The sequence below is a fragment of the Amphiura filiformis genome, chromosome 17 (genome assembly GCF_039555335.1).
Source record: "Amphiura filiformis chromosome 17, Afil_fr2py, whole genome shotgun sequence".
Lineage (NCBI taxonomy): Eukaryota > Metazoa > Echinodermata > Ophiuroidea > Amphilepidida > Amphiuridae > Amphiura > Amphiura filiformis.
The window spans coordinates 51,496,875-51,505,893 of record NC_092644.1 but is presented as its reverse complement, the minus strand read 5'-3'; the positions used below and the strand labels follow the sequence as shown (position 1 = coordinate 51,505,893).

General features: G+C 35.2%; 1 protein-coding gene across 1 annotated transcript in view; it reads right to left on the bottom strand.

The window, feature by feature from the left end:
* LOC140137940 (uncharacterized) overlaps nucleotides 1-2,957 on the bottom strand; it is a 50,843-nt gene extending 47,886 nt beyond the window's left edge. Inside the window, exon 1 of the mRNA XM_072159744.1 lies at nucleotides 2,719-2,957. The gene's annotated coding sequence lies outside the window, so the exon portion shown is untranslated. The remainder of the gene's footprint in view (nucleotides 1-2,718) is intronic.
* Between the last annotated feature and the right edge of the window lie 6,062 nt (nucleotides 2,958-9,019).

Here is a 9,019-nt window from a genome sequence, read left to right as displayed (position 1 = left end):
CATAGTTGACAATGCAGTGCACATAAACAAGACAGTAAACTGTTAGTTAGTGTCAAATTTATTGTGATAAGTATTCTACTCAAGGGCATGTTAGGATAACAGGCTCTTCAAGGTCACCAATAAGCGACATACGATGGCTTCAAAAAACGTTTGAAAGTTTCTAAGGATGAACTGGGATAAACTGCCAATATTATTATTTACTTGCCTTTCCTGCTTTCATATTAATTTTATTTCTGGTAGTGTACGCAAAAAAACCTCAATATTTACAAACTACTTGACAGACCTGCATAACAAAATACTGACACATTGCACGCTTTTGGGGCAATAAACATTTTAAGTAATAAACCTATTTGTTCAAACTGTCCATCAAAGATGTCTTAAAGCATTGTTTAAAACGTGAAATAATTTGAAAGTTTGCTCTGTTGAAAAGGTAACGAATAACAAAATAAATTGTTGTTCAATGCACTTTCAGTGTACTTTTGCTGCCTGTAAGCTATATCACATTGGTGAAATAAAGATCGATTCCGTAAGAATTTAAACAATTATCACTCCAAAACTTCGACAACCTACTTTCTTGGTTTTGAGTAAAATTTTCAATAAGGGCAAAGGGTGAAGCGACAATTACAGAACATTTTTAGTGGCTTAATTCTAGTGTGAAACGCTCTATATCATGGTATTATACACCTTAATAACAGGCTCACTATTGTATGTACATTACTTCCACCTAAACAGACATGACTTGTATCTTGACAAGTATTAATTATTGGGACTTAATTGACTTATTGGGAGTTATATTTTGCTCTAATCTATCTTCATATCATCTAAATGTCATCTTCATCGACCTCAAAAGAGTAGTTTTGATCAAAGTGAAAATCACGAACTAAGTACATCCCATCATTCTATTAGCAATTTGTTTACAAATGATTGAATTCCCAAGTGCCATTTTACGGTGAAATCTGATTCATGATTGCTTTCTGTTAAGCAGCTCTGCACTTTCTACCCTATATTTTTTCTCTAAGCGATCACGATTGAAACTGACTTGATACATAAGAAGTGTTAAATGGCGTCTCCTGTGTGTACGAATGGAGATCACTACCGGCGTACGTAATGTGATAGCAACACACATTGAATGTGAGAAAAAAGTTATTAAGAACATTTTGTCACACATGAATATCAAAATGGCATCGTTACGGAAAGATGTACGCTTTTAGTACGCAACTATAAAAAAAAAATTGAAACGTTTCTTGTAGAATTATCTAAACATGTTTGTCTTTCATCAATATATAATATTATACGAAAGTAACTGGTGCAAATTCCTATTGTATACGATGCCGTTTTTAAATATTTCGCATCAAGTCAGATCGTTTTGACCATCAACCTTCCGGGCCAGATGCCTGATGAAAATAAATGGAATCATAAAATCTACCCTCAGTATAATGTGCTTTACGGTTGTTCTGCGTTTATCAACTTTGCATCCAAAAATGCAAAAACATTGTCAAAACCAATCAAAATAAGGCATTGTTATGAAATAAAATCGAACATGACTTTCGTCGCTATGGTTACTCTGATAAATTGAATTTATGGTGTATTGTACAAGAACATGTGACCATCATGTAGTGTACATAGAATAAAACTACCAGCCCAATTATGTGCCTTTCATTTAAGCGTTCCGTAAGTTAGCGCATACACACATTGTACTTACTTCGCGGATTGATGGAATAGATTAAAACCACTATCAGGAAAATAGAAGAAATCAATTTTATTTGAAATTGTTAAATCATGGAACAAACTTTCATTTTTGCTAATAAATACTTGAATTTTTATGTTATATCTTAATCAAAAAAATAATTGTGGGAAGTTAAAGTGTTATTTGTTATTTATATTTCTAAATGATGATTGATTAACCCCATACGGGTGTTGACTGCAGACGACAAGTTTCAAATTTTGTTTTGAAAAAAATACAGAAATGTAAACTCTCATCACCATATTGGAAATCAGTATGAAAAAATGCATTAAAATGGGTACAAACAAGACTGGTATTGGTTTAGTGGTTCTTAAGATAGCTCTTGATATTTAGAGAAAATATCTCAAAACTTGGACTTTGTATGTTGAAGCCTATAATATAGCTAGGACATGAACATTAAAACAAGCAATGTGGTAATGCCTTATTTGAAGACACACCGAATTTAAAATGTATTGAAATCATACATGACATCTGATTTGAACAATGGAAAACATTATCAGAATAAACCCGGTTTTTATTTCGTACTTCTAAGTATACAAGAAAGCGTATCTCATATTCATTTATTTACTTTCTTTAAATGTAGATCTATTGGTACGAGTTAGGTAAATAGAGCATTACAGAGAAAATGTCGTATCCAAACCAATGGCATTTTGATATTGTGGTTCAGGCTACATGCATGTCGTACAAATAATCCCACCTTAATTGAGTTTCAACGTAGAATGTTTAAAAAAAGCCTTTGTGACTGACATGAAGTATTAAAGTCTTTTCGAACAATTACCTGTAGATTAGGCTATACTCTTAACCCAACTTTAGGATTTGTTTGTATGTTGTTGTAGCAATTTTACGAAAAGAAGCTAATGCTCCCCGCAGACGACACATAAAAAAGGCGGAAAGTGGTCGAGTTGCGCAAGACAGTAAGCTATTATTGTTTTACTTTTACATCTAACATTCAACAAATATAACAAATAACTTACCTCAAATCTTATGGCAGACCGCCGCGATGGACTCGCACGTAAAGCGTCAAGTTGTTCCTGTTACTATGTACAAGTCCCTTGGTGTCAGATCGATGGACAGAAAGAGTAATAGGGCGATGGTTTAAAAAGTCACTCCAAGACGGCTGTGTGATGAGATCAGGAGAGAACAGACATATCTTCGAAAACGGTGCTAGCAAGCCACGACTGGAAGAACAAAAGCTTTAAATGTGGGCGATTCCATTTAATTTGTAGGGAGCATTATTAAGAGGTTTATTGGATGTCAATTCGATGTATTGCTATTAAAGGAAACTGGATCCATCAGTTTGTATTGGTGGTGATAGTACAATTGCACTTAGGATATTTGCATGTAGTAAATGCTATGAAAATAAGTGACTTACGTAATCGATGTCAGCATCAATAAATTGATGGTGGCGTTGGATGCCGTAATTTATCCCATCTCATATTTAATTAATTGTACAAAATGAAATGATTTTAAAATAGCCAAGTTTGCTTTTTGGACATTTGTTTTGGTAAAAGGCGCCAACGACTCTGACGCATTATATTATTAGAAACTATTATTTACAATATTCGTCCATATTTACAGTATGGCGACTAACGTGTAATTACAACCGTGCCAAGTGAAGTAGTGAAGACATTCAAGATTCCGCAAATTGTTAATGTGATTAATTTTAGAACAGATAATACATGGGGGCTGTGGTGGCATGCTATCACACCATCTCCAAGGCGTTCATTTATCTTTTTAAGATGAGACAGTGTCGGCGAATAAACAAGCATGTAGCGCTACAAGCGTGTGCTGTGAGATGTTTCAATTATAATTATTTTACTTAACATTTATGATATTAAATCAGAATACATTGCTACAGAGTTTATATAATTGAATAAAAAAATCAAGGTCAAATGTGATTTGGAAAGTTACATACATTGCATGATCTGATACAGATTTGCTGGACAAGACACTAACATTATAGACCTTGATAATTCATGTTACACAAATCATTTAACCTTGAATTGTTATGCCTAATTTTCAATCAATTTTACAAGAGACTATAATAAGACATAAATCCAAAATTCTAAATAAAGCTTACTTTAACTAGTATGTATGGAAACAATACCTAAATAGGTCTTATAAGATTTAAACAGGCTTAAAAGATTATCAACCAGCTGTTTGTGGGTGTATATGTACGGAATCTTTACAAGATGAACAAATTAAGAGTTCAAAATTTACATTTACGTTGCCGTTTTCATTAAATATTGCAATTCCATGAATTCAGGACTCTTGAGGACTCTTTTGTTTTGTTTCTAGAGCGCTTGTTTAATAGTTCTTTAATCTAAACACCTAACAAAAAGCAATTACCCCTCCCCCTCATTTGGGATATACAGTCGAAGAGGAATTTGTGTATGCCCATCTCATTTGTTGCAATGGTCCCAATATTGATGCCGCAGCGTACATTCAAATGAACGTAACCCAAGATTTGAAAGTTGCAGTGAAATATTGCCTTTTTTTCAGTGTCCATTGAAGGAAATCTGTTTAGCTCTTATTGCATTTTCCTTTTTGTTTCATGCATTTGGAGGGGATCACGAAATTTTGATAATAAGTAACAATTGTCAGCCCTTTTTGAACAAATTCGATAGGAATGTTGATTTCAACTGTGAATTTTGTTCGTTATGAACAGCCAGACTAAAAACGAAAGTGATTTATTCACGTGTAAGTGACGTTCACCACTACTCTAGTGGTTTCATCAGACTGGAAACTCATCACATCTGTCTGTTTTATTTTATGGACAACAGGAAGCACCGTAGAGGGCGTGATGAGTTGGTCAAAGATGTTGTTGCGTGCGTAGACCCCCCCCCCCCCGTCCTTGTTTAGAGTGTCATGTCCTTTTTTGAGGGGGGGGGGTCCAATTGGCTTCTTCCAACCCGGGCTTCCAACCATCTGGTAGTCTTATCAGCTTCAATGCCTTTATAGTCTTCCCAATTGATGATCAATTGATTTGTAGAGGCCATGTGATCAGTGATGGCAGATTTGTGAATGTCTGTGACAGAAGATTTGCGATTTGCACGCGTAAATGGTATGGATTCAAATTTCTATGTGATGAGTTGCCAGTCTGATAAAACCAATAGCGTAGTGGTGAAACGTCGATAAAATGCGAGTAAATCACCTTCGTTTTTAGTTGGAATTGTTCATAACGAACAAATTTTACACATAATTGTCATTATTCACCATAGTATTCGTTATTCATGTATTGTCAAATTGAAACATGAAGATTTCAATATTTTTCTGAACAACAAGATCCTAAATTGCATACAATAGGTTTTTTCATGGCTATATTTTAAACCAAACCCTAAAAGGGGAATGCTAAAATCACAAAATACCCCTTTAAAGGAAGGTATATAAAAGTTAGAGATCAATATTGCATAACAAAAGCGTACATTAAATGACAATAGGAATTCATACAACCTTTAAGTGTCAGGTTCTCTTACTTTTCATCCTCAATGACGTCATATAAATCGTCTTCTAATCAGGTTTGACACAAAATTAGTCACTGGCGCCACCTTGTGCAAGGTCGCCATTTGCAATGATTGAGATTACCCGACCTAAAATTGTTCTTGTTGTCAGATTCATCAGCAATAATTATTGTATTGTCAGTTTACACGTAAACGTAGACGAAAAACGCGACTGATAATGCTTAAACCAGTGAGTTATCTCAATCAATGTTCCGGGACATTATAATATTTCCTATAGGCACAGATTGAGATTTTATTTTGTCCAAATTTAACCCTACGCCTCGCGTACCTCTCACGCACATGTGCGCATACTCCACACATCCCATCCACTTACACTTGGACCAGCTGCTCTTATCCGAAAACAGATTAACAACCATGACAACTCGCAATCTCCTGCACATTAATTGCCATGTGCATACTTGGTGTAGCAGTAGTTCACGAATAACAAAAAACGACAAACCTGCATTATGTTGCGGTACAAATGAGTTGTGTAAAATGTAATAAATAAAATGATGTACATGTATTCATGAATATTATCAATCATCCAGGTAGATCAAATGGTTGTGCTAAATTATAAGTCTGTTCAATTGGACATACTGTTTTGATGCCTACAGTATCACGTCATATCCATGACGCATCATCAGGCCAACTGATCATCTTGAATTGGCTCTGTATTCTTGACCTGTGACGTCACGATGGTAGAAGTGACGTCACAAGGGAGTCGTCGAGGAATTTTCCTGATGGTTGGTTCGTAACTCTTGCAGCTCTTGGACAAGTTGTGGCCTAGTCCCCTCCCTGCGAACATATATTGCTTCTTTCACCCCTCCTTCGTACCACCTATGTTCTTTGTCGAGCACAATAACGTCCTTATCCTCAAACATGTCGAGGTTGTGATTGGCCGGGAATTTGAGGCGAGTGTATACCGCGGAGTCGTTAAGCCCTAAAAGCTCTTAAACTGGGGCGACGATGTTTGTACATGCACTTGTGGAGAGGTTGTTTTGTCTCTCCTATGTCGTAGTCCTCGCAGTTCGAATCCTGACAACTAATCGCATAAACAATATTGCTTTGTTTGCGTTGAGGAATCTTGTCCTTGAGGTGGACTAACTTATGTCTGAAAGTGTTTATACAGGGTTTCAATGAAACTGGGATCTGGTGCTGTCCGAAGATCCTCTTTAGCTTCTCAGAAACATCTGAGATATAAGGGATGGTAATACTGAACTTGCGAGTTATCGGTGAGGTTGTGGAAGCTTGGCTGGACAGTGATTGGTCTGTTAAATGCCCGGGGTTAAATGATCCTGTATTTCAATAATTAAGTGTTAAAAGTACATCAGTTAAATTTTAACAAAAACAATAACGTCAATATATCTTATAATCTTTTTGGATATTCGCCGTCGTAGTGAATACATCAAATCTTGGTTACTGGTTCACACTTGGTTTGCACACCTTTTAGCAACCCATCGACTTTATGTTGTGATCATTTTGATTTTGTGGTTCCAAACACAGATAGCGTAAACCAGTTAACCTGGAAGCGATCAGTTTTGACGTCACACAGCGACGGCAATTAGGATTATTGTCTTAGATGAGGGGGTCGTTGTGGTTGAATGGTTGGAGTTGAACATAACAACGTTCTGTGTTGTTTAGCGCTCTTTTGAGGTCAGTTTATAATTATAATGACCGTGATCGACATGAACAAAGTCTTTCAGTTCGATGATTACTGAAGGAAGAAATAATTGGCAACCTTAAAACCCACTCTTGCATACCCAAATGCATTCTTTTAATGAGAATAGGAAACCAAAGACCATAAGCTCAAAGGTTCAAAGGCTTAAAGCTGACATTTCCTATTATGAAGGAGTAAAATAGAGTCTAGTAACTAGACAGTACATAAACGGCACAACATTCTTTACATGCTTGCTTCGCTTTGTCATTGATTGTCTATTTGGTAATCTTCAAACCAATTAGACGATACTATAAAATGCCAATTGTCTATTATAATCAAATTGAGAGCCTATGTGTGACTTGTTAAAAACATATTCTTCCAGTAGACATGGTAGATTTGTATTATGGTTTCGATTTTGATCAAAATATTGATGGTGATGAATTCAAAATTATTGGCACTGTTGATATGAGATTGGCACTGTTGATATGAGATTGATCAGACATAAATTCTAAAAGGAGCATATCCAGATATCAGCGTTAATTTCATGGTAAGCTTAAGGTGACTCTCAGACATGCATATAGTAAAAGTGCCATAACTTTGTAATTATTCACGCAAGACATATAAAAGTATACATTTTTATAAAGGCAAGACATCAATGAATCTCAATATAAATACAGATTTGGTGTAAAAACAACAATTATGAAGAAAATCACAAAAACGTGAATTTTTGGCAATTTTTATTCGGTACATCATAACAAAAAAACAACAACACTCTTTCCAAAAATTTTTGTTTTATTTTTTTTCTTAATCTTGAGGCACCATTCCAAAAACCGTTTTTTCAGTTTTTTGATTTTGGCCTTATTTTTTGAGATATTGACCGTATCAGGCATCAAAATGAACTTTTTAAAATTCACGCTTAATTGCACAAAATGATGCCTAAAATCAGAAATAGACCAAAATAAAAAAAAAAAAAAAATAAGAAAACGGTTTCTTAAGTCGATCATGCTTTTATGATGAGCATAATTGCTTATCTATAGATGCTGTATTTATTGAGTTATCGTGTACCTAAATCGACATTTTACCGAGAAAATGAACATTGAAATAAAGGCCGCTGAAGTTTAAAGTGGTCACATTTTGCACTTTGATCGAAGCTCACAGGAGAATGCGGCAGTTTTCTACCTTACATTACGCAAACATCGGGTAAATCCACAGCCCCTTGAGAAGTTTTGGCGAAATCTATTCATATATTGATGTTTAAATCGGGGGAAAGAACTTGAAAAAATACGCATTTTATCAGCTAAAACCGCTAGGTTTTTGTAAAATCAGTGCTTTCGTGGTGCTTCCATAAGATGCGCCGCGCATGCAGATAAGCGTTGCGTATGCGTAGCGTATCTGTGCGTGAGTGGGTTGTGTATCTTTTATACATTGTACATTATTTTATATTATTGTTTCCTATGAGTTATTGTTGTTGTTGTTTTAAATGTATTTCTTTTGTCTTTTATATGAACGCACCGCTAATTTAGGCGTGTGTCGCTGATTCAAAAGCGTCCATTCAAATAAATAAATAAAATAAATAAATAAATAACAAATTGCGCGACTACAAAACGCGATGCGTTATTGCTCGCGTGTACCCCGATGGTACAACAAAGATTTTCTTTCCTTTTAAATTGCGGAAACGAGTGAAATAGTGAAATAAAATCCATAAAATAGAGCAGTTGGAGTTAACAAATATGGATTTTCTTCCTTGTTTTATAAAAAAAAACATAGCAAAGTGGCCCATATATTTCAAAAAAGCTCAATTTCGCGAAAGAAACAATGTCTAAAGTACACAGCCACGTTAAATCGCATTGAAAACGTCAAATTGCAGTCACAAAATATATGATATTAGTAAATCACCAAAGCGAATGGTAACGTAGGTATGTGGAAAAGAACTGTATTAACAATAACAAAGTATGTGCCCAAAGATTTGTCTTTGGCATGTCGCTTTTTTTTAAATACCACCAAAAATATCAAATTTTTTGGGGGAAAAAGTCCCAAAATTAAAAAAAAAACCTTCAAAAAATAAATACATATTCGCACTCGATGGCTCAGTCACTACCCGCCGCTGTGACTTGGGGT